Source organism: Mytilus galloprovincialis, chromosome 1, assembly GCF_965363235.1.
Source record: "Mytilus galloprovincialis chromosome 1, xbMytGall1.hap1.1, whole genome shotgun sequence".
Lineage (NCBI taxonomy): Eukaryota > Metazoa > Mollusca > Bivalvia > Mytilida > Mytilidae > Mytilus > Mytilus galloprovincialis.
In genome coordinates, this window is record NC_134838.1 from 81,327,911 (window position 1) to 81,347,501 (window position 19,591).

The 19,591-nt window shown below is 32.9% G+C and overlaps 1 long non-coding RNA gene across 1 annotated transcript; it reads right to left on the minus strand.

Annotated features, from left to right (window-relative positions):
• Positions 1-620: 620 nt before the first annotated feature.
• Positions 621-6,753, minus strand: LOC143046828 (uncharacterized). The gene is made up of 3 exons (XR_012969290.1): positions 6,661-6,753; positions 3,789-3,846; positions 621-674 (listed from the first exon to the last, which is right to left on the minus strand). It is a non-coding gene; the product is annotated as an uncharacterized LOC143046828 (long non-coding RNA).
• Between the last annotated feature and the right edge of the window lie 12,838 nt (positions 6,754-19,591).

A 19,591-nucleotide genomic window follows, 5' to 3' on the forward strand; every position in this document is an offset into this window, starting at 1 on the left:
ATAAGCAATATTATAAAAGTTCAGCTGTAACATAGGGATACTAATTTTTTTATACCCCCTAAGATGACATAGTAAAATATATCAATCATCACTGCTGTTCTCTCGACCGGTAGTAAAATCCTTGGTTTAGTGGAGCGTCCGTTCGTCGTGCGGGATCCTTATTTTCGCAGCAAAGTCCAGTCAAAACGGAGAAATGAAAACCGATGGAACGTGTATAGAGAATATCACGTTCTTTTTACGTCATGAGCAAGCCGGTAAAAGGGATTACGTAAAGGATATAGTATAACGTATGCATATTGATAACAACACAACATCACTTACAATGTACGACTTTTTGTAAAGAATGAATAAAATAGATAACTGAGTTTATATTCAATAACTTGGATATGCTTATTTGAATCCGAACACCTGTAAAATAATAAAGTCGTCTATATATAGCGCTAAATTGCATCATGTGCGATAACAAACGTTCAAAACATGCATTTATATGTTAATAGTTATCAAAGGTACCAGGATTATAATTTTGTACGCCAGACGCGCGTTTCGTCTACATAAGACTCATCAGTGACGCTCATATCCAAATATTTATAAAGCCAAACAAGTAAAATATACTTACCTTTCTTGAAGATCTGATTCACCGTGCATGTACACTTCTCAATAAATACAGTTCTTGGCTATAAGTTACAAAATAAACAAAAACATATAAATACAAATATACGAGACAATTTTTAACCATTATAAATATCTTAAAATAAATAGAATTATAATAATAATTTCCTGTCATGTTCTATTTATACAATATTTTATTTCAACATACAAATACTATCTACCAACACAACAAGCTCTTAAACATCAACAAAGTATCAAGATATTTATTTTCTGTCTAAAGGAAAATCATTTTTTGAAGACTTAGTTTTTTTTTCAAAATACAAATATGACATACCAATAAAAAGCAGTCCGTAGACATCTACAATGTATTGATATTTTATTTTCTGTCTAAATAATGCAGCTGTAAATACTGCTGTTTGACAAACCACGCCTCTTTTGGGGAGATATATCATACTCAAAGATATTTTTTTAGCTCACCTGACCTAAAAGGCCAAGTGAGCTTTTTTCATCACTTGGCGTCCGGCGTCCGTCGTCGTCGTCCGTCGTCCGTCGTCTGTCGTCCGTCGTCCGTCATCCGTCGTCGTTAACTTTTACAAAAATCTTCTCCTCTGAAACTACTGGGCCAAATCAAACCAAACTTGGCCACAATCATCATTTGGATAACTTGTTTTAAAAATGTGTCCGGTGACCCGGCCAACCAACCAAGATGGCTGCCATGGCTAAAAATAGAACATAGGGGTAAAATGCAGTTTTTGGCTTATAACTCAAAAACCAAAGCATTGAGGGCAAATCTGACGGGTGTAGAATTGTTTATCAGGTCAAGATCTATCTTTCCTGAAATTTTCAGATGAATCAGACAACCCGTTGTTGGGTTGCTGCCCCTAAATTGACATTTTTAAGGAAATTTTACTGTTTTTGGTTATTATCTTGAATATTATTATAGATAGAGATAAACTGTAAACAGCAATAATGTTCAGCAAAGAAAGATTTACAAAAAGGTCGACATTACCGAAATGGTCAGTTGACCCCTTGAGAATGTGATTGCCGTTTATAGTCAATTTTTAACCATTTTTCGTAAATCTTAGTTATCTTTTACAAACATATTCTTCTCTGAAACTACTGGGACAAATTAATTCAAACTTGGCCACAATCATCAGTGGGGTATCTAGTTTAAAAAATTTGTGGCGTGACCCTGTCAACTAACCAAAATGGCCGCCATGGCTAAAATTAGAACATAGGGGTAAAATGTAGATTTTGGCTTATATCTCTGAAACCAAAGTATTTAGAGCAAATCTGACAGGGATAAATTGTTTATCAGGTCAAGATCTATCTGCCCTGAAATTTTCAGACAAAACAGACACCCTGTTGTTGGGTTGCTGCCCCAGAATTACTAATTTTAAGGAAATTTTGCAGTTTTTGGTTATTATCTTGAATATAATAATAGATAGATATAAACTGTAAACAGCAATAATGTTCAGCAAAGTAAGATCTACAAATAAGTCAACATGACCAAAATTGTCAAGTTACCCCTTAAGAAGTTATTGCCATTTATAGTCATTTTTTTACAGTTTTCATAAATTTTTGTAAATTTTTGTAAATTTGTAGAATATATTTTCCACTGTAATTACTGGGCCAAGTTCATTATAGATAGAGATAACTGTAGCAAGAAGAATGTCCAGTAAAGTAAGATCTACAAACACATCATGATCACCAAAACACAATTTTGTCATGAATTTATCTGTGTCCATTGTTTAATATGCACATAGATCAAGGTGAGCGACACAGGCTCTTGAGAGCCTCTAGTTTTGTTTACGTACTGCTTCCAAGGTATGATCTGTATGTTTCATATCATAGAGTCGTCAATTAATTATAATTTATACACCATCTACACTTTTTGCACAACGACAATCTTCAAATTAGTCATATGATATGTGCTGTAGTTACCATGCTAGTTTTGTCGTATCCGTTAATTGCATGCTGTAAATCTGCTTGTCAAACAAAACTTAACCACTTGAACATTTGAATTCAATCTGAAACGATTTTAAAATGTTTGTGAATGCTATAACCATTGAAAAACAAATAGACAGCCCCATTGCAAATACTTTTACAGTTTAACTTAATATCTTAGTATATTAACTATATGTCTCAAGATATGGTCATTGTCAATGGTGTATCTATAATCAACCATGTAGAAAAATGCATTTATATGATTAACTAAAACAAAACGTCTTAAGACATTTAACCATGTCTCAAGACATTTTCCCATGTCTCAAGACATTTTTCATGTCTCAAGACATTTTTAAATGTCTCAATACATAAGCAATTATATAAAAATTCAGCTGTAAAGTAGGGATACTCATTTGTGTTTCCCCCCTATGATGAGATGGTAAAAGATACCAATCATCACTGCTTTTCTCTTGACCGGCAGTAAAAACCTTGGTTTAGGTGTAATACCACCATTGATTTTTCCCTATTAGTCTTTGTTAAATTTGCACTTTTCAAAAAAATGTGCAGAATTTATCTTTGTTTCAATTACAGAAATACTTGCCATGAGTACAGTTTTATCATTTCCAGTTCTATAGAAAAAAATTCACATAACATTTCATTGCATATAAGAAAATAACTGTCATTGGAAGTTAACCAATCAAATTTATCCCCTTATTTCATCTGTGTACAAGGTTTAGTCACCATGTAACCTCAAGATTATAAAATTTTCTATAGAAATCCCAAATAAAAAATAATGGTGTTTTGAAATACCCAAGACACATGTTTATGACACAGAAATGGTTTTACTGCAATAAAATGTAGGCTTAATTACCTACAACTGTCAAATTCAAGGGAATATTTTTTTCGACCTACTTTCATATACAACCGGATGTGACGTACCATGATTTGGTGGTATTACACCTAAAGACGAGCGTCCGTTCGTCGTGCGGGGTCTTCATTTTCGCAGCCAAGTCCGGTCAGAATGGAGACAGGAAAACTGATGAAACGTGTATAGAAAATATCACATTCTTTTTACGTCATGACCAGACCGGTAAACGTGATTACGTTAAGGGCATAGTATAGCGTATACATATTGACAATAACTCCTGTAAAATAATAAAGTCGTCTAAATTGCATCATGTGCGAAAAAAGAAATGTTGAAAACATGCATTTATAATTTAAAATATACCTACATTTCTTAAAGATCTTATGTACAGTGTATGTACACTTCTCAAGAAATACAGTTCTTGGCTGTGAGTAAGAAAATAAACAAAAAACATATAAATATAAATATACGAGACAATTTTAAACCATTATAAATATCTTAAAATATATTGAATAACAATGGTAAATTCCTGTCTTTTTCTACATATTCTATTTATACAGTATTTTATTTCAACATACAAATATTATATACCAACACAACAAGCTCTTAAACATCAACAAAGTATCAAGATATTTATTTTCTGTCTCAATGCAAAACATTTTGTTAAGTTGGTTGTTATCATATCTTACTGATAGAACTCAGCGTATCGCAATTGGCTCTGTTCAGTCGGACGATATTCATCTGAAGTATGGTGTTCCACAAGGATCCGTTCTCGGACTGAAATTTAACTGCATTTTCTCAAAACCCATAGGTGAAATATGTAAACTTCACAATATGTGTAACCACTGCTATCTATATGCGGATGTTACTCAGGTGTATCTCATTATTAAGCCGCTTGACAATAGGAACAATATATCTGCTCGACTTGAAACCTGTATCGCAGATATAAGCTCTTGGATGTGCTCAAACAAGCTTAAATTGAATGAAGATAAAACTGAGCTGATAATTTTCTTACCGAAAAACCGAGTATAAGAGTTCTCAGAATGTCACCTCACTTTTGGCAAACACATCGTTAGTAATTCAGCATGCGTCCAGAACCTTGGTGTTTACTTTGACAAACACTGGGGATGGACCCACAGATTAGTGCGAGCTCAAAATCATGTTTCTACCTGATCAGAAATATTGGTCGGATTCGTCCAATCATTACAGAGAATGCAGCAACGACACTTGTTTGCTCTTTAGTAACGTCTCTCTTGGACTATGGGAATGCATTGTTATATGGACTTTTAGCAAATGCAATCCAACGATTACAGCGTGTCTAAAACACCGCCGCAAAATTGATAACAAGAAAGAAGAAAAACGAACACGTTAGTCCAATTTTTTAATCTCTTCATTGGCTGCCAGTAACATTTCGATGCAAAAACAAAGTGTTGCTTTATGTGTTTAAAGCTCTGAAACAGGACGCACCCGTGTACCTTCAAGAACCAGTAAATATTTACAAGCCAACAAGAACTCTTCGGTCCGAAAACAACATGCTTCTAGTCAAACCAATAATAAGAACAAAAACATACGGAGAGAGAAGGTTTGATAGAGCGGTCGCCGTTTTATAGAATGACTTGCCGAAAGAACTGCAAAACACTGATTCTGTGAATGCTTTCAAGAAAAACAATTAAACTTTTTTTTAGACAGGCTTTTCCACATAATTAATTATCGGACAGTACTAGACTTTCATTCGATCTCAGTATATATTCTAGTGTATCACATTAACTTTTTATTGCATTTTTATTACCTTTACAATTTTTTTAACACATTTATCATACTTACTTAATTTTTAGAAATATAGCTATTAGTCCAATTTTTAAATTGAAGCACTTCTGTTGATTTTCTTTTAATATTTATTTTTTCAAAATTTCCTTATATTTTTTTAAATTATTTTGATGAATAATTTTTATTATCAAATTATAATCCTGGTACTTTTGATAACTATTTAATTTTGATATATTGAGTTGTATTTTGTTTTACGGTTTCTATTTTGATTTTATTTGAAAAATTTGTTGTTTATATGTACTTGCTTCTTTGTTTTTATGCATTGTAAAGCGCTTAGAGTCAATGTTTATTTAGATAAACGCTATACAAGCTCTGCAAAAACTAAATAATAATAATAATAATAATAATTAAGACTTAGATTTCTTCAAAATACAAATATGACATAACAATATAAAAAAAAAAACAGTCCGTAGACATCTGCAATGTATCGATATGTTATATTCTGTCTAAATATTGCACCTTTTAATACAGCTGTTTGACAAACCATGCCTCTTTTGGGGAGATACATCATATTCATATACATTTTGTTTTATTTACGTACTTATGCCAAGGTATGATCTGTAACTTACCTATCATAGAGTCGTAAACTAATTATTATTTATACACCATATACATTTTATTTTTTAGCACAACGGCAATCTCCAAATTCGTCATATAAATATGTGCTGTTGGTACCATGCTAGTTTTATTGTATCCGTTTATTGCATGAGCTGTACATCTGTTTGTCAAACAAAACTTCACCACTTGAACATTTGAATTCAATCAGAAAACCTTTTAATATGTTTGTGAATGCTGTAACCATTCAAAACAAATAGACGTCCCCATTGCAAATACTTCAACAGTTTAACTTAATATCTTAGTATATTAACTATATGTCTCCAGACATAGCCATTGTCAATGGTGTATCTGTAATCAACCATGTAGAAAAATGCATTGATATGATGAACTAAAACAAAACGTCTTAAGACATTTTCCTTGTCTCAAGACATAGGGATACTAATTTGTTCATTCCCCCCTTTAGGATGACATGGTATTAGATATCAATCATCACTGCCTTTCTCTCGACCGGCAGCAAAATTTTTGGTTTAGTGGAGCGTCCGTTCGCCGGCAGGATTACATTTTCGCAGCCAAGTCCAGTCAGAACGGAGATATGACCAGGCCGGCAAAAGGGATTACGTAAAGGGTATAGTATAACGTATGCATATTGATAACAACTCAACATCTCTTACAATGTATGACTTTTTGTACAGAATGAATAAAATAGATAACTGAGTTTATATTCAATATCTTGTATATGCCTTTTTGAATCGGAACACCTGTAAAATAATAAAGTCGTCTATATATAGCGCTAAATTGCATCATGTGCGAAAACAAGTGTTCAAACATGCATTTTTATGTTAAAATATACTTACATTTCTTGAAAATCTGATTCACCGTGCATATATATTTCTCAGGAAATACAGGTCTTGGCTATTAGTAAGAATATAAACAAAAATATATCAATATAAATATACGAGACATTTTTTAACCATTATAAATATCTTAAAATAAATAGAATAATAATAATAATTTCCTTCCGTGTTCTATTTATACAGTATTTTATTTCAACATACAAATATCATATACCAACACAACAAGCTCTTGAACATCAAAAAATATCAAGATATTTATTTTCTGTCTCAAGGAAAACATTTGTTTAAGACTTAGTTTTCTTCAAAATACAAATATGACATACCAATAAAAAACAGTCCGTAGACATCTACAATGTATCAATCTTTTATTTTCTATCTAAAGATTGCACCTGTAAATACAGCTGTTTGACAAACCATGCCTCTTTTGGGGAGATATATCATATTCATAAATACTTTGTTTTGTTTACGTACTGCTTCCAAGGTATAGTCTGTATGTTTCATATCATAGAGTCGTTAATTAACGATAATTTATACACCATCTACATTTTATTTTTCGCACAACGACAATCTCCACATTAGCCATATAAGTATGTGCTGTGGGTACCATGCTAGTTTTGTCGTATCCGTTTATTGCATAAGCTGTTAATCTGTTTGTCAAACAAAACTTCACCACTTGAACTTCTGAATTCAATCAGAAACCCTTTTAATATGTTTGTGAATGATGTAACCATTGAAAACAAATAGACGTCCCCATTGCAAATACTTTTACAGTTTAACTTAATATCTTAGTATATTAACAATATGTCTAAGACATGGCCATTATCAATGGTGTATCTATAATCAACCATGTAGAAAATGCAATTATATGATGAACTAAAACAAAACGTCTTAAGACATTTTTCCATGTCTCAAGACATTTTGCCCTGTCTCAAGACATTCTGCCATGTCTCAAGACATTTTGCCATGTCTCAAGACATCTTTCTATGTCTCAAGACATACGCAATATTATAAAAGTTCAGATGTAACATAGGGTTACTAATTTGTTCATTCCCCCCTTTAGGATGACATGGTATTAGATATCAATCATCACTGCCTTTCTCTCGACCGGCAGTAAAATCGTTGGTTTAGTGGAGCGTCTGTTCGCCGTGCCGGATTACATTTTCGCAGCCAAGTCCGATCAGAACGGAGACATAAAAACCGATGAAACGTGTATAGAGAATATCACGTTCTTTTTACGTCATGACCAGGCCAGCAAAAGGGATTACGTAAAGGGTATAGTATAACGTATTCATATTGATAACAACTCAACATCACTTACAATGTACGACTTTTTGTACAGAATGAATAAAATAGATAACTGAGTTTATATTCAATAACTTGGATATGCCTATTTGAATCAGAACACCTGTAAAATAATAAAGTCGTCTATATATAGCGCTAAATTGCATCATGTGCGAAAACAAGTGTTCAAACATGGGTTTTTATGTTAAAATATACTTACATTTCAAGAAAATCTCATTCACCGTGCATGTACACTTCTCAGGAAATACAGTTCTTGGCTATGAGTAAGAAAATGAACAAAAACATATCAATATAAATATACGAGACAATTTTTAACCATTATAAATATCTTAAAATAAATAGAATAATAATAATAATTTCCTTTCGTGTTCTATTTATACAGTATTTTATTTCAACATATAAATATCATATACCAACACAACAAGCTCTTGAACATCAACAAAATATCAAGATATTTATTTTCTGTCTCAAGGAAAACATTTGTTTAAGACTTAGCTTTCTTCAAAATACAAATATGACAAACCAATAAAAAACAGTCCGTAGACATCTACAATGTATCAATCTTTTATCTTCTATCTAAAGATTGCACCTGTAAATACAGCTGTTTGACAAACCACGCCTCTTTTGGTGAGATATATCATATTCATAAATACTTTGTTTGGTTTACGTACTGCTTCCAAGGTATAGTCTGTATGTTTCATATCATAGAGTCGTTAATTAACGATAATTTATACACCACTTACATTTTATTTTTCGCACAACAACAATCTCCACATTAGCCATATAAGTATGTGCTGTGGGTACCATGCTAGTTTTGTCGTATCCGTTTATTGCATGAGCTGTTAATCTGTTTGTCAAACAAAACTTCACCACTTGAACATCTGAATTCAATCAGAAACCCTTTTAATATGTTTGTGAATGCTGTAACCATTGGAAACAAATACACGTCCCCATTGCAAATACTTTTACAGTTTAACTAATATCTTAGTATATTAACTATATGTCTCAAGACATGGCCATTATCAATGGTGTATCTATAATCAACCATGTAGAAAATGCAATTATATGATGAACTAAATAAAACGTCTTTAGACATTTTTCCATGTCTCAAGACATTTTTCCCTGTCTCAAGACATTCTGCCCTGTCTCAAGACATTCTGCCATGTCTCAAGACATCTTTCTATGTCTCAAGACATACGCAATATTATAAAAGTTCAGCTGTAACATAGGGTTACTAATTTGTTCATTCCCCCTTTAGGATGACTTGGTATTAGATATCAATCATCACTAACTTTCTCTCTACCGGCAGTAAAATCGTTGGTTTAGTGGAGCGTCCGGTCGCCATGCCGGATTATTTTTCTCAAGACATGGCCATTGTCAATGGTGTATCTGTTATCAACTATGAAGAAAATGCAATTATATGATGAACTAAAACAAAACGTCTTAAGACATTTTTCCATGTCTCAAGACATTTTTCCCTGTCTCAAGACATTTTCCCCTGTCTCAAGACATTCTGCCATGTCTCAAGACATTTTGCTATGTCTCAAGACATTCTGCCGTGCCTCAAGACATTTTGCCTTGTCTCAAAACATTTTGCCATGTCTCAAGACATCTTTCCATGTCTCAAGACATTCTGCCATGTCTCAAGACATTCTGCTATGTCTCAAGACATTCGGCCATGTCTCAAGACATTTTGCCATGTCTCAAAACATTTTGCCATGTCTCAAGACATCTTTCCATGTCTCAAGACATTCTGCCATGTCTCAAGACATTCTGCTATGTCTCAAGACATTCTGCCATGTCTCAAGACATTTTGCCATGTCTCAAAACATTTTGCCATGTCTCAAGACATCTTTCCATGTCTTAAGACATACGCAATATAATAAAAGTTCAGCTGTAACATAGGGATACTAATTTGTTGATTCCCCCCTTTAGGATGACATGGTATTAGATATCAATCATCACTGCCTTTCTCTCGACCGGCAGTAAAATCTTTGGTTTAATAGAGCGTCCGTTCGCCGTGCCGGATTATTTTTCGCAGCCAAATCCGGTCAGAACGGAGACATGAAAACCGATGAAACGTGTTTAGAGAATATCACGTTCTTTTTACGTCATGACCAGGCCGGCAAAAGGGATTACGTAAAGGGTATAGTATAACGTATGCATATTGATAAAAACTCAACATCACTTACAATGTACGACTTTTTGTACAGAATGAATAAAATAGATAACTGAGTTTATATTCAATAACTTGGATATGCCTATTTGAATCGGAACACCTGTAAAATAATGAAGTCGTCTATATATAGCGCTAAATTGCATCATGTGCGAAAACAAGTGTTCAAACATGCATTTTTATGTTAAAATACACTTACATTTCTTGAAAATCTGATTCACCGTGCATGTACACTTCTCAGGAAATACAGTTCTTGGCTATGAGTAAGAAAATGAACAAAAACATATCAATATAAATATACGAGACAATTTTTAACCATTATAAATATCTTAAAATAAATAGAATAATAATAATAATTTCCTTTCGTGTTCTATTTATACAGTATTTAATTTCAACATACAAATATCATATACCAGCACAACAAGCTCTTGAACATCAAAAAATATCAAGATATTTATTTTCTGTCTCAAGGAAAACATTTGTTTAAGACTTAGTTTTCTTCAAAATACAAATATGACATACCAATAAAAAACAGTCCGTAGACATCTACAATGTATCAATCTTTTACCTTCTATCTAAAGATTGCACCTGTAAATACAGCTGTTTGACAAACCACGCCTCTTTTGGGGAGATATATCATATTCATAAATACTTTGTTTTGTTTACGTACTGCTTCCAAGGTATAGTCTGTATGTTTCATATCATAGAGTCGTTAATTAACGATAATTTATACACCATCTACATTTTATTTTTCGCACAACCACAATCTCCACATTAGCCATATAAGTATGTGCTGTGGGTACCATGCTAGTTTTGTCGTATCCGTTTATTGCATGAGCTGTTAATCTGTTTGTCAAACAAAGCTTCACCACTTGAACATCTGAATTCAATCAGAAACCCTTTTAATATGTTTGTGAATGCTGTAACCATTGGAAACAAATAGACATCCCCATTGCAAATACTTTTACAGTTTAACTTAATATCTTAGTATATTAACTATATGTCTCAAGACATGGCCATTGTCAATGGTGTATCTATAATCAACCATGAAGAAAATGCAATTATATGATGAACTAAAACAAAACGTCTTAAGACATTTTTCAATGTCTCAAGACATTTTTCCCTGTCTCAAGACATTCTGTCATGTCTCAAGACATTTTGCTATGTCTCAAGACATTCTGCCATGTCTCAAAACATTTTGCCATGTCTCAAAACATTTTGCCATGTCTCAAGACATCTTTCCATGTCTCAAGACATTCTGCTATGTCTCAAGACATTCTGCCATGTCTCAAGACATTTTACTATGTCTCAAAACATTTTGCCATGTCTCAAGACATCTTTCCATGTCTTAAGACATACGCAATATAATAAAAGTTCAGCTGTAACATAGGGATACTAATTTGTTGATTCCCCCCTTTAGGATGACATGGTATTAGATATCAATCATCACTGCCTTTCTCTCGACCGGCAGTAAAATCTTTGGTTTAATGGAGCGTCCGTTCACCGTGCCAGATTATTTTTCGCAGCCAAGTCCGGTCAGAACGGAGACATGAAAACCGATGAAACGTGTTTAGAGAATATCACGTTCTTTTTACGTCATGACCAGGTCGGCAAAAGGGATTACGTAAAGGGTATAGTATAACGTATTCATATTGATAACAACTCAGCATCACTTACAATGTACGACTTTTTGTACAGAGTGAATAAAATAGATAACTGAGTTTATATTCAATAACTTGGATATGCCTATTTGAATCGGAACACCTGTAAAATAATGAAGTCGTCTATATATAGCGCTAAATTGCATCATGTGCGAAAACAAGTGTTCAAACATGCATTTTTATGTTAAAATACACTTTCATTTCTTGAAAATCTGATTCACCGTGCATGTACATTTCTCAGGAAATACAGTTCTTGGCTATGAGCAAGAAAATAAACAAAAACATATCAATATAAATATACGAGAAAATTTTTAACCATTATAAATATCTTAAAATAAATAGAATAAAAATAATAATTTCCTTTCGTGTTCTATTTCACGGGTGTCATTCGGTTTAACGAGAGAAATGATCGTGAAAGAATATCTAACGGCGGTCAAGTATTGAGAGACGATCGTGAAAGTTCTAGTAACGGATCGTGAAAGACATTTAATCGAGAAGACATATGAAAGGTCAATAAATATTTTAATTCAATTAATTACACAGAGAAATTAACGACAAAGTAAAACTGTCTGTCAAAATGGTTCAACATTATGATCAGTATGTGAGAATATCAAGTTTTAAAAGTACATAGTTATTACAAAACAACAAAAGGCAGATTGCTTCTCGACATTTCAATGACATAAAACATGTAAACAAACATGATTTTTTTCACAAATTCGACTAGAAAAACTACTTTCATCCTAATAAGGGCATTCTATTTGAATTAATCAAATGGTTCTCATAGTTATTTTGTATAATCATAATCCGAAACTTGGTAAATAAAGAATTATTTACACAAAAATTGATTTTTCGGATCGTGAAAGATCACGTACCGCATTTTTGAAGATCGTGAAAAGGATCGTGAAAGATCTGATGCTACGAAGATGTTCAAATTATTCTTCAATTATATCATAATTAATATTTGTTATTGGTATTGAGAAAAGCTAGATAGGTCAACATCCTCAATAGGTTTAAGCATTTCAAAGTATTAATATTTTCAGAAAATGAAATGTAAAATAGTTGGATGATTGTAGGATGAAGCTTTTTATTGTCATGTGAAGTACTCACTTAACACGAGTTATAGGATATACCCACATTTTGTATATTGGATCCTATAAACTACATTTCCGTCAGACAGGATTCACCTGACCCCGAATTTGCCTCATTTCATGGATGAAGATTCATTTTGTGGTCAAGTCCGTATCGCAGATTCGTTAAGTTTTAGGATAACTGTCTGTTGTTATGATTGTAAGGTGTACATTTTCGACTTCTGCAAGGTTTCAAATAACATCTAACTCATTTTCATGCATCATGTTCATTTTATGTTGTTTAGCCTTTTGGATATGTACCTGTATGCTATAGCGCCAAGGTATTCCGTGTATGGTGTACATGCATGTCTGTCCGCATGTTTCATATATGACCATGATGTCTTCAATTGTATTTGATATATTGCATGATAGGAAGATGTCTATGTCTGGCTGTCGATCAGGGTTCATATACTTTTGACCTTATGTTCTGAATTAATTGGCCAAGCATAACTTTTACATTTGTCAGTTTCTAAGGCACTGTAAGAATCGGAACACATTTATTTGGTGTACAGGATATTTGTAGATATCTGTATGGCATTGTATACTGACCTTGAACTCTTTTTATGAACCATTGACAATCTTAAGCGCATTTGACACTTCTAGTAAAACCCTTGATATTATAGACGTTCAACAAATATACTATCCCAAGTAAAGCGATCGAAACATTACAGCATTTGCGCTCTGGTATTCTATAGTCTGTAGTATAAAGTTAAATCAATCCACATCTGCGTTTTATACAAAGAACTTAAGAAAGTACTGTTGCACACAATGTTGGTTATCGTTCAATCTCAAATTACTCATGAAAGATGCTGTTTTGCTGTAATTTTTTGTTTGATGGATATCATTTTGGTTTAAACGTTGCATATCCTTATTATTGGCTAAATAGTGTCGGTCTGCCTGAATTGTACTTGACCGATTCTAAGAGCTGAATCTTTCACACTTATTAAGACACGTTTTTAGATTTTTTTTTTTTTTTTTTTACTTTCGAGGTAAAGTGTTGAATAGAAAAAAATAATAGTTTTAATGTTCATCCTTATCAAAATAGTTACAGGCTTCAACCAGTTCCAGGTTTATCAAATGGTAAAAGAAATACAGATTTCTGATTACTAGTATTAAGTCTGGTCACGCATTATCTTTCACGATCAAAATAATGCGTTGCCTGATCATTCACGCTCAAGTTTGATGGAAATTCAACAAATTCAAGGTTTTCATATACAAATTAATGCTTTTAAGGGAAGAACATACTTTAATTTTACTGTACAATCAGATACACCAAAGATTAAATTTCAAATATATCATAATAAACTGAAATATGACCATTATAGATACATAAAGCGTGTTATTTGTAATCAATTTCATAGACACGCATTGCGCCTTTTGTGTTTTTTCATAAAGTACTGCATATTTTCGTTATCTTATTTCACAGTTATGATGAGGAAGTTAAACCATTTTGACAGACATAATTTTTTGTTCGGATTTGTTCCGCGTTTTAAAATTTAAGCAATTTTCTGAACTAGAATTTACATGAAATGTCTTTCACGATCCGTTACCAGAGCTTTCACGATCGTCTCTCAATACTTGACCGCCGTTAGATATTCTTTCACGATCATTTCTCTCGTTAAACCGAATGACACCCATGTATTTATACAGTATTTTATTTCAACATACAAACATCATATACCAACACATATGGAACGCCAAAACTGTCTTGTTTTGACTATTTTTCATTATATGATGTTCATTTACCTTTATATGATGTGCATTTGTCATTATATGATGTGCATTTACCTTTATATGATGTGCACTTGTCATTATATGATGTGCATTTACCTTTATATGATGTGCACCTGTCGTTATATGATGTGCAAACACCTTTATATGACGTGCAATTATGCCTATATTATGCGCAAGTATCTTTACGTGATGTCCAAACATCTTTATATAATGTCCAAACATCTTTATATGATGTGCAACTACACATATATGATGTGCATACATAATTATATGATGTACAAATGTACTTACATGATGTGCAAATATACTTATATGATGTGCAAATGTACTTATGTGATGTGCAAATATACTTATATGATGTGCAAATATCCTTATATGATGTGCATTTTCCCTTATATTATGTGCAAACATCTTTATATGGTGTGGTTGTGTCATTATATCATGTGCTTGTAATCTTATATCATGTGCTTGTAATCTTATATCATGTGGTTCGGTTAACTTCATTATATGATGTCGAAACGTCATTATATGATGTGCTTTCATCGTCGTTATGGTCAATGAACATGATTACGAATAGAATGATTACTGTCTACGTCATAACTGATTCCGATCTGCTTCTGCGAATTGATATATCAACCCGGATCAAATCCTAAGTTATTTAAAAAGAGAAAAATCTTGACATGTTTGTTCCTCGATTTAAGATAAAAAAAAATCACACTAAATATTGATGGAAAATTGTCAAATTATGAATGTTAATCGATGGGTCTACAATAATGAATATACGGGATCTACAATAATGAGCATACGGTTAATATATTACGTTTTAGAAATAGATCTTTAATCTTTGAAGCGAAATTGCATTTTTAAGATAAAGTGAGACAGTTAATTTTCACAAAAATTAACGTTTCAAACATTTCGGGGGAAGATTTAGATCAATTAATACAGGAACTAGTTGAAGAATTTCCCGGCAGCGGCGAAAATATGATAAAACAAATTGTGTGGCTCTTATTTATAGCTTGCTGTTCGGTTGGAGTAAAAGCTCCGTCGTAATTTTACCTATAATTGTTTACTTTTTATACATTATGACTCAGATGTAGATTTGTCTCATTGGCACTCTTATCATATCTTCCTATTTCTATTCATTGCAAAAGACACCAATGAACTTCAAGTCAATTTTAAAAATATTTTATAACGATAGCTACAAAATTATCCTCTCTTGCATATATAATTATACCGGTATGGATGATGTGTTGATTAATTTGTTAATTGGTTGCTTTTTAACGCCACTTTCAACACTATCATACTAATTCGTGGCGGTAAGTTTATATTGATGGAAGAAGCGGAAGTCCCCGGAGGGAACCACCAACTTTCGGTAAGGCAAACTAATAATTCTATTCAATTAAGATTGGAGTCGAGCTTCCCTGCAACGTGTGGGATTCGAACTCACAACCTACATGGAAGTGTTGACAGGATAGATACTTGGACCACTCGGCCACCGAGCCCCCCACCCCCCCAAAAAAGGAATTAAAGGAGATATTGAATGACCTTCAACTTGGTGCATGACATTTGGTTGCATCTTTTTATTATGTTTTTTCATGCATTTATTGCACACTTACATGATTATGAATGTATGCTTGACGTCCAGCGGAAAATGGCTACTATATATATATATATATATATTGTCGAAATCCGGATCTTGTGTACTAAAACAATATTGACACCGTATGTTTGTGGCATAACATCGTGGCCACAAGTTACGTTTTTTTATTGTTTAGTATTAAATCTATATTAAGATCCATTTTGTTACATCTTGTGATCAATTTTATTTAGCAATCGTCAATGGCAGTCAGCAGGGTTAAAGAACATCAGTTGTTCGACCTGTTAGTCAAATGCGTTTTGTTTAAACATACTTTTTCACTTTTTTTGGTCCTTTTGGTAAATGTTGTTTGTGCTGTTTTTAGACCCTTCTACAACGACATTTGTTTGACATGCACACGTATAAAAATTGCGGTTTTTATCCAACGCAATCATAGGTTTGAACGTAGTTTTCAATTTAGACTCGTATATATATATATATATATATAAGACTATGTGGTATGATTGTCAATAAGACAACTCTCCACAAGACACCAAATGACACAGAAATTAACAACTATAGGCCACCGTACGGCCTTCAGCAATGAGCAAAGCCAATACCGCATAATCAGCTATAAAAGGCCCCGAAATGACAAATGTAAAACAATTCAAACGAGAAAACTAACGGCATAATTTATGTACATAAAATGAACGAAGAACAAATACCGGTATGTAACACATTAACAGACGACAACCACTGAATTACAGGCTCCTGACTTGGGACATGTTCATATTCGTAAGGGAACATATTAATGTGAAATGAATATTAACCCTGTTTTGTAATAGACCGACACCCTGAGTCGGATTTTTAACATGCTACTTCGCAGAAATCCATTTCACCGAACCCGGACAGATTATTCTGATTCGGAACCGAACAAGAATTTGATTTTACTCCCTAATTTTGCGGGGGAGCAGCAAATACCAATTTTGAATTCTTGGGTTTTGAACCGGCCGGAATTCGAACCTACAACCAGCAACACTAGAGACTAACATGCTACAATGAAAGCACCGCCACTAGACAGTTACCCGTAATATAAATAAAGGAAAGCCTTTCAGATATACAACTCCGTAAACAGGGCTAACATACTGACCAATGATTTTTTGGGGGCTAATTTGGGGGGAAGGGAGGGGGGCATAATTTTTTTGTAAATGTTTGATTCCAAGTTTCTTGAAAGATATTTTTATATTTTTTCAGAAGGGAATCAAAATAATTGTTTTCATTGAAAATGAGAGAAAAAAATAAAACAATAATGAAATTAAAAAAAAAACATATTATTTTAATTTTTTTCTCAATAAAGTCAAAAAATATGTTTCTCCTGGCACAAGGAAGTACACGTCCTCCTGCCCACACTTCATGTTTACATCAAGACGACCGTGAGGGCATTCCGATGTATTGTCGGAACAGAGATTTGACTTTCGATTTTGACTGGTACATGTACCGATCGTATAAAAACGCAGACATAATCGAGTGCAAAATAACATTCCTTGTCGCTTCAAGAAATACTCATAAAACATTTTTTTAGAACATTTAAATTAATAATATCGATTAACATGATAATTTGACAATTTTCCATCAATATTTAGTGTGATTTTTTTTCATCTTAAATCGAGGAACAAACATGTCAAGGTTTTTCTCTTTTTAAATAACTTAAGATTTGATCCGGGTTTATATCAATTCTGCAGAAGCAGATCGGAATCAGTTATGACGTAGACAGTAATCATTCTAATCGTAATCATGTTCATTGACCATAACGACGATGAAAGCACATCATATAATGAAGTAAACCGCGCATATGATATAAGATTACAAGCACATGATATAATGACACAACCACACCATATAAAGATGTTTGCACATAACATAAGGGACAATGCACATCATATAAGGATATTTGCACATCATATAAGTATATTTGCACATCACATAAGTACATTTGCACATAAGATAAGTACATTTGCACATCATATAAGTACATTTGCACATCATATAAGTATGTATGCACATCATATAAGTAGGTATGCACATCATATATGTGTAGTTGCACATCATATAAAGATGTTTGGACATCATATAAAGATGTTTGGACATCATGTAAAAATACTTGCGCATAATATAAGCATATTTTGCACGTCATATAAAGGTGTTTGCACATCATATAACGCCAAGTGCACGTCATATAAAGGTAAATGCACATCATATAATGACAAGTGTACATCATATAAAGGTAAATGCACATCATATAATGTCAAATGCACATCATATAAAGGTAAATGAACATTATATAATGAAAAATGGTCACAACAAGACAGTTTTGGCGTTCCACACATACATGTAAGTTAGTTGTTCTTTCCGTTTTACTGGTAATGAATAAATAACTAATAGTATTTTTATACCGGCGAGTCTTTCCTAAACGACAGAACTTTAGTTATATGCCGTGTCAAATGCCAGATGTTCATATTTTGTTTATTTAATAGATTGGTTCAACAACACACTGTTTAGAAATCAACAAATAATATAACCGTGAGCTAATATTTCGTTTTTCTCGACCACATGCCACAGATCTACAAGTACTTATCTTTTTTTCATAATTAATTTATAAGGGATTGTGAAAAATACATGAAAATCAACACAAAAAATATTTCAAACTTAGTATTTCATATTGAAATAAAAAAAAAAAAAATATTACATAATAGTTTATTATTTAAGTGTACAATTTCTAGTTCTTTTTTTCAACCTTGGAATAAAAGGAGTAGGTAAATGTAACCACATCGGAAGAATTCTGGTTGCCATAAATGACTTTCATAAAAAAAAAAGCTACACTATAGGACAGAGAAGGTTTCGTGTACATCTAAATTACATGGATGGATTGTCCCACGAAACGGTGAAACCAACGCCATTGAAAGACATGAAGGTGAAAAAAAAATAGGTTTGGGAAACAGGATGTAAGTGAGTGAGTAACTGTCAACACATTTGAGCCACGCACAACACAAGACCAAACTCCTGACACATACGCTTTACGTAAACTATATGACATTTTAGAAGAACATGCACCCAATTCTTCATTTTTTCTTTACCATGATCCCGCTTTGGCATATGAAGATGATAATCATGATTTTGCTGACAGCATGGAAAGCACAAATGTTGCTATGAACACTTCTGTGTCTGCAACAGTTCATTTTAAAGCATTTAAATGTACAGAAAAAGCTGTGGTTCCTTCAGAAACTCTATCTATCCCTTTAACACAAGTTAATAAATTAATGCAATTCAGGATGACATTGAAATAGACCAATCATTT